General features: G+C 39.0%; 1 pseudogene; it reads right to left on the minus strand.

Annotated features, from left to right (window-relative positions):
• Nucleotides 1–372: 372 nt before the first annotated feature.
• On the minus strand, nt 373–7,241 carry LOC131199946 (uncharacterized; annotated as a pseudogene).
• Nucleotides 7,242–7,878: the final 637 nt, after the last annotated feature.

A 7,878-nucleotide genomic window follows, 5' to 3' on the forward strand; every position in this document is an offset into this window, starting at 1 on the left:
TGGAGTCATTGTTGGGGGTGGAACCTGTTCTAGGACATAATTCCTTAATTTGTTCACTCGGTAGTTATGCAATTGTAGTTGCTTGACTAGTTTTTGGGTCTCTATACCCGCCCTATGCCCCAAGTTGGGATATCCCTGGATAGGGGTGAAAAGTATTGGGGGGTCTGCCGTATAGGAGCTCAAAGGGTGATAATTTGAGGGAAGTGCGAGGCATTGTGCGCATTGCATATAGGGCCATAGGTAGGACCTCAATCCAACTCAAATGTGTTTCGAGGCAAAATTTGGTAATTATGGATTTTATTGTCCTATGGGCTCATTCCACCTTCGTAGCCAACTGAGGGTGGAAAGCACAATGATGGCACCATTTGATCCCTAATGCCTCAGACAGGTGTTTATTGATTTGGTGTACAAACTCGGGCCATTATCTGATGAAATGCGTAAAGGACAGCCAAATCTAGGTATGATTTCTTTAAGTAGGATCTTAGCCACTTGAATTGCCTTTTTATTTATGGTTGGAAATGCCTCTATCCATCCTGAATAAGTGTCAATAAATACTAACAAGGCACAATACTTGTTTTTCCTGGGCATATCTGTAAAATCAGTTACCACGTAGTCCATTGGCAAATAAGAAATAGGTTGTGTGCCAGGAGGCAGTTGTTTTCCCTGTCTTGTATTTACTTGGGCACAGATATTACATTGATTACATTCCCTCGCTATGATAGCTGTGGCTAAGGGGATGTAAAATGACCTTTCCAATTGTTGTAGAAGCGAAGTCTTCCCTAAGTGGTATTCGCGGTGAGTGTACTTCACCAATGGGACTGCTAAGGCTACCGGGACTGCTAATCTCCCATCAGGGAGATGCCACCATCCTTTGGAGCAGGTAGCCTGCAAGTCATGTTTAAGCTTTTCTTCTTCCTCTGATGTGTATACAGGGTCAGCTTTCTCAATAAAGGAGCCTAAATAACAAAGTTTTCCAAAAAGTTCTTCAGAGTAATCTGGCCCTTTAAGAGCTGCCTCCTTTGCGGCTAAATCTGCTCTCCTATTTCCTTGTGCTATCAGAGAGTCTGCTTTTTGGTGCCCTGGGTAATGAATCACCACTAGTCTTACTGGCAACTGAGCTGCTTCAATCAGCTTCTTGATTAATGGAGCATGATGAATAACCTTTCCTGTGGAATCCATATATCCTCTCTCCTTATAGATGGCAGTGTGGGCATATATAGTGAGAAATGCATATTTACTATCTGTGTATACATTAAGTGTTTTTCCTGTAGCTTTAGTCATTGCTTTATACAGTGCATATATCTCTGCTGCTTGGGCACTCAGGCTAGCTGGTAAACTTCCACTGATGATGGTTTTCTTATCATCTACTACTGCATAACCCGTGCTTCTAATCCCATTTTGGACAAAACTTGATCCATCTGTGTACCATGTATAATCAGGTATGACCATGGCTGATCAGTTAAGTCTGGTCTACAAGAATATTGCAATTCAATAGTCTGTATACAGTCATGAATGGGTTGAGAAGCATCGGGGAGTGGCAGAAGAGTAGCAAGGTTAAGGGTTCAACACTGATGAAAGGTGACATTTGGGTTATCAATTAAGATTGCCTGATATTTATACATTCTCTGATTGCTAATCTACAAGTGTCCTTTATGCTCTAAGATGGTCTGCAATGCATGAGCAGTGTTGACCTCGACTGGAGCATTGAAGGTCAGTTTATTTGTCTCATGCAGCAACATGACAACAGCGGCTAGGCTCTTAAGGCACTGAGGCCATTCTTGAGCAGGGACATCTAGCTGCTTTGAAAGGTAGGCCACTAGTCTCTTCCACCGTCCACTATCCTGGGTCAACACCCCCATGGCAACTCCTTTTCTCACATCTACGAACAACTTAAAGGGTTTCATCACATCTGGTAATCCCAGGGCTGGAGCCTTCATTAATTCATCCTTCCGGGTTTGGAAAGCCTTCTGCTGTTCTCCCTCCCACGTCAGGGGTTCCTTTTCTGGTCCTTTGATAACTTGATAAAGTGGTTTTGCCATAAGTGCAAAATTTGGAATCCAAATTCTACAGAAGCCTGCTGCACCTAAAAAGCCTCTGCCTTCTTGTTTTGTCGTGGGGGTTGGGATTTGATTAATTGCCTGTTTTCTCGCTGTCCCAAGTTGCCTGAAGCCTTTTCTTAAATTGTACCCTAAATATGTGACCTCTTCCTGCACTAGCTGTGCTTTTTCATGGGATGCTCTATAACCACAGTCTTCTAGTAGCTTTAATATTTGTAATATTGTTTTTTTATATGGCTGTAAACCGCCCTGAGTCCTTCGGGAGAAGGGCGGTCTAGAAATTTAAATAAATAAATAAATAAAATAAAGATAATACTGTTATAGAATTAAAGGACTCAGAGAATTCCTAGATGAATAGAACAAGTTTATTATACGCGCAGGAACAGTGGTTTTATGCAAATATAACCCACTGAACGACGAGGTGTTCTCATGTACATATCTTTATACTTGAGATAATACAGGAAACAGGAAAATGAAAAAAAAAAACATCTTTCTCTATATGGTTATACAAGCATATATCAGAGCATGATTGGCTTATTGACAGCCCACTATCTCAGTTGGCCCCCCATTTCAGGTGTCCTTCTGTTAACTAGGGCACAGGTGTCTAAGTTCAGTTACCTGTCAAGCTGTCTGCGGTTTCGGCTATGAACTTCCTGTAGTTATAATTGTGGTTAAACAACCTTTACGTTTCTTGACTTGTCTGTATAATATGAATCTTCTAATACTAAGAGTGGAATTTGAACACAATTCATTAGGCTTCTGTCCCTTTTCCCATTTTCCTATACTTATTTCATCACAATACAATGGTCACAGCGAACACTCTTTTCCAACAACCCAAGAGATGACTCTACACATGAACATCACCAGACGGTCAACACAGAAATCAGATTGACTATGTGCTCTGCAGCCAAAGATGGAGAAGCTCTATACAGTCAGTAAAAACAAGACCAGGAGCTGACTGTGGCTCAGATCATGAGCTTCTAGTTGCAAAATTTAGACTTAAATTGAAAAAAGTAGGGAAAAGCCCCAGGCCACTCAGGTATGAACTAAATCTGATGAATATACAGTAGAGGTGACAAATAGATTTAAGGAATTAGATCTGATAGACAGAGTGCCTGAAGAACTATGGACAGAGGTTCACAACATTGTACAAGAGGTAGCAACTAAAACCTTCCCAAAGAAAAAGAAAGGCAAGAAAGCAAAATGGCTGTCTGAGGAAGCTTTGCAAATAGCTGAGGAAAGAAGGGAAGCGAAAGGCAAGGGAGAAAGAGAAAGATACACCCAGTTGAATGCAGAATTCCAGAGAATAGCTAGAAGAGATAAGAATATGTTCTTAAATCAACAGTGCAAAGAAATAGAAGAAAACAATAGAATAGGGAGGACCAGAGATCTCTTCAAGAAAGTTGGAGATATGAAGGGAACGTTTCATGCAAAGATGGGCATGATAAAGGACCAAAGTGGCAGGGATCTAACAGAGGCAGAAGATATTAAGAAGAGGTGGAAAAATTACACAGAAGAACTATACAAGAACAAACTTAACACACCTGATAACCACGATGGAGTGGTCACTGACCCTGAGCCAGACATCCTAGAATGTGAAGTGAAATGGGCCTTAGGAAATCTCAGCAACAACAAAGCTAGTGGAGGAGACAGTATTCCAGCTGAGCTATTCAAAATCTTAAAAGATAAAAGATGTAATTTATCAGCAAATTTGGAAAACTCAGCAGTGGCCACAGGATTGGAAAAGGTCAGTTTACATTCCAATTCCAAAGAAAGGCAATGCCAAAGAATGTTCAAACTATCGTACCATTGCACTCATTTCACATGCTAGTAAGGTTATGCTTAAAATCCTACAAACTAGGCTCCAGGAGTATGTGGATTGAGAACTACCAGAAGTACAGGCAGAATTTCAAAGAGGCAGAGGAACTAGAGATCAAATGCCAACATATGCTGGATCATGGAAAAAGCTAGGGCATTCCAGAAAAACATGTACTTCTGCTTCATTGCCTATGCTAAATAAAGCCTTTGATTGTGTGGATCACAACAAATTGTGGCAAGTTCTTAAAGAGATGGGAGTACCAGACCATCTTATTTGTCTCTTGAGAAACCTGTATGCGGGTCAAGAAGCAACATTGAGAACTGGACACGGAACTACTGACTGGTTCAAAATTGGGAAAGGAGTCTGGCAAGTGTTTGATTCGGGCAATAACGAGGCAGGAGACCAGGATAGTGACAACAGCTCTTTACTATATGGTGAACCCAGCAGCCAGTGCTGGGAAAAACCTCTCTTTATATACAGTTTAGCCGGAGGCTTCAACCAATCAGCAACGTGCTATTTTCCCGCCAAAACTTTTAAAGATACATTACAGCAAGGCTGTATACTATTGCTCTGCCTATTTAACTTATATGCAGAGCACATCATGAGAAAGGGGACTGGATGAATCAAAAGTTGGAATTAAGATTGCCAGGAGAAACCTCAGATATGTAGATGCTACCACTCTAATGGCAGAAAGCGAAGAGGAACTAAAAAGCTTCTTGATGCGGGTGAAGGAGGAGAATGCAAAAGTTGGCTTGAAACTCAAAAGTTGGCTTGAACAAAAGTTGGCTTGAAACTCGACATTAAGAAAACTAAGATCATGGCATCCGGCCCTCTCAATTCCTGGTAGATAGATGGGAAAGAAATGGAGGTAGTGACAGATTTTATTTTCCTGGGCTCCAAGATCACCACAGATGGGGACTGCAACCAAGAAATTAAAAGACGCTTTTTCCTGGGGAGAAAAGCTATGGCAAATCTAGACGGCATACTAAAAAGCAGAGACATCACCCTGCCAACAAAAGTGCATATAGTCAAGGCTATGGTTTTCCCAGTTGCAATGTATGGCTGTGAAAGTTGGACCAAAAGAAAGGCTGAGCGCCAAAGAATTGAGGCCTTTGAATTCTGTTGCTGGAGAAGACTCCTGCGAGTCCCTTGGACTGCAAGGTGAACAAACAAGTCAGTCCTAGAGGAGATCAAATCTTTTTTTTATATATTCAAAAAGTTTTATTTTCATTTTCTATCATCATATTTAATGTACAGTCATTTATCAATCACCTTTTAACTTTCATTTGTTACCTATTCGGGCCTGCTTATTTAACACTTCCTTCCTTAGCTTAACCTTCCTTTCTCCTCTACCCTTCTCTACCTTCTTCTACTTACCCATCCTCCCTCTCCTTCCCTTTTCTACTTCCTCTCCTCCTTCCCCACTCCTCTCTTCCTTTTCCCCCTCTTCTTTCCTTCTCTCTTCTTTCTACCCTACTTCCTTCTTTCCCTCTCTCTCCTCCTCTCCCTTTCCAATCCCTTATTCCCACCAATTCAGTCTGAAGTGGTATTTGAGCAGCCCCGATTTCATTTCAAATTTTTTGCTTTTTAATTACATATCTTCAATCATACCTGTAAATTTTTAATCAATCCATGTACCATCTTCCACCCTCCTCCTCCAACCCTCCTCCCCCGGACTTCCCAGAGCAAATACAGTGTATTATAACCAACCATCACAAACTAAAATAAACTAATCATACATAGACTCCCACCCCTCTCTAAAACTTTAACTCCCCTTATCCATAAAAACAAAGAAAGAAAATATAATTCCATCAATACAAATACAGTCTTCCCTTCGTAGATTTCTTCTTTCAGTCCATTTTTAAATTACAGTCCATTTTCTCCACATATATTTCTTCAGATTTCGTAGTTTTTACTGTCCAATCTTCACCAATCAACACCACAATTAATGTTCCATCTTTCGATGTTGCTCCATCAGTCAAGTATCATTACTACAATTACATATCTAACATTTAAATTACCAAACATTTAATAAACTATCCTTAATCAATTAACATACCTAAAAATAATATTCCTAACATCATTTTTCTTCTTCATTCTTTATACATTTACACTCCATTTGACATACAATTTACTTCTTTCTCTACTCTTAATAATTACAATCTTGCTTTAATCCCCACAGCATTTGAATCGTATAAATCCAACATTTTCAAAATTACTTATATTCCCACCACTATATGTTACAAAACTATCATCATGTTTCATCAAATACCATTACTACGGTTACATACCCAAAATTTAAGGTATTAAACATTTAACTTATATTCAATTAAGATACCTAAAACTAATATTCCTAAAATCCTTCTCTTCTTCATTCCCTAAACATTTTATACTCCTTTTAACATATAATTTACCTCTTACTCTCTATTCTTAATAGTTACAATCTTGCTTTGATCCTCCCCAACAACCTTCTATAATTCTGCTGCCAGCATTAAGGTCTCAGTTTCAAATTGTGTTCGCTTTACTTCCTCCCCTTCTTTAACCATTCCCACCTCTCCTTCCTTCTTACTTCCTAACAATGGTAAACATCCAGCCTTCAATACTTTAGTATAGAAATTTCTTGCTTTAAAAACTGTATTAAGATAATGTTTCACTCCCTTATAATTTACTGTTATTCCAGCTGGTACATTCCATCTATACTGTATCTGGAGATTTCTAAGTTGGTCCACCAAAAATGTATATTCTTTTCTATTTCTTAACATTTTAAAAGGAATTTCCTTCAATACCAATACCTTTTGTCCTAATATTTGAATTCCATTTTTATAAGAAACTTGCAAAATTTCATTCCTAATCTTCCTAGATGTAAAATAAATTACTATATCTCTTGGTGAATGCCTCTGCTTTGCTACCCATGAATTAACACGATAAATTTTTTCAATTTGAATTTCAATATCCACTGGGCTCTGTACCATCAGCTGTGCGAAGGCCTCTGCAAAAATCTTCTTTAGAGCCTCTCATTTATGTTCTTTCAAATCTCTTACTCTTAATGCATATTCCATAGCTCTGTATTGCAATAAAACCCGTTCATCCTCTGCTTTTAACGCCTTGATCTGGAGCTCTTCTATTTTGTTTTTAAAATCCAAATTTACTTGATTAATTTCTTCAAATCTATCATCTAGCTGCTTTATATCCTCCACCTTGATTTGAAATGCCTCTATTTTACTTTTTAAGTTCAAATTAGCTTGATCAATCCCTTTCACTTTTCCCTCCAATTTTGTTGTGTATTCAGCCACAGCTTTAATTGCTTTCACCAGATCTTCTCTTATATCTTCATTCTCAGCTTCAACAGTGTCTTTAATTTGCATTATTTTTTCCTCAATTTCTTTAATTTTTTTATCCCGAGCCAACATTTGAGCCTTGAGAAATTCCTTCAGCTCGTCTCGTACTTTATAAAGTTGGACTAACGAAGCTCCAGCTTCCTTAAAAACTTTCACAGAAGCCATTTTACTTTTATTTTATTTTCAACCAAAGTCAAGTCTTTTGTTAAATCAATTATAAATCTTCCCAGTTTCCACTTTATTTTTCCATATACGAATCAAATCCAGCCAGTAGCAAAGTTCTAGGCAAAGCAATATTAAAAAACAACTTTTTCTCTTCAATTAACATCAACGCCAACAACTAACAGCATTTCCTTAACTTTCGCTTTCAATCCACAAACGCCATTTTCTTTTCTTCGTCTCTATTTTTTCAAGCTAAATCCTCTTATTAGGGAGTTTAAATTGATACATACATGCCTGTACTCCAGTTTTCGCTCCGCCTGCCTTAAATCCAATCATTGATCCGTATCGATGGCAGGAGTGGACGCTGCTTTTAGCTCTGCTCATTGGAACAGAGGCACCTCCGGATCCGGAGCTTGTTTTGGGCTTTAGAAGGAGCTTCACCCTCAAGCCTCCAGAATCATTTCTGGGGCTTTCCGGGGGGCTCAACTTCAGCCCAAATGCT

Source organism: Ahaetulla prasina, chromosome 5, assembly GCF_028640845.1.
Source record: "Ahaetulla prasina isolate Xishuangbanna chromosome 5, ASM2864084v1, whole genome shotgun sequence".
NCBI classification, from domain to species: domain Eukaryota; kingdom Metazoa; phylum Chordata; class Lepidosauria; order Squamata; family Colubridae; genus Ahaetulla; species Ahaetulla prasina.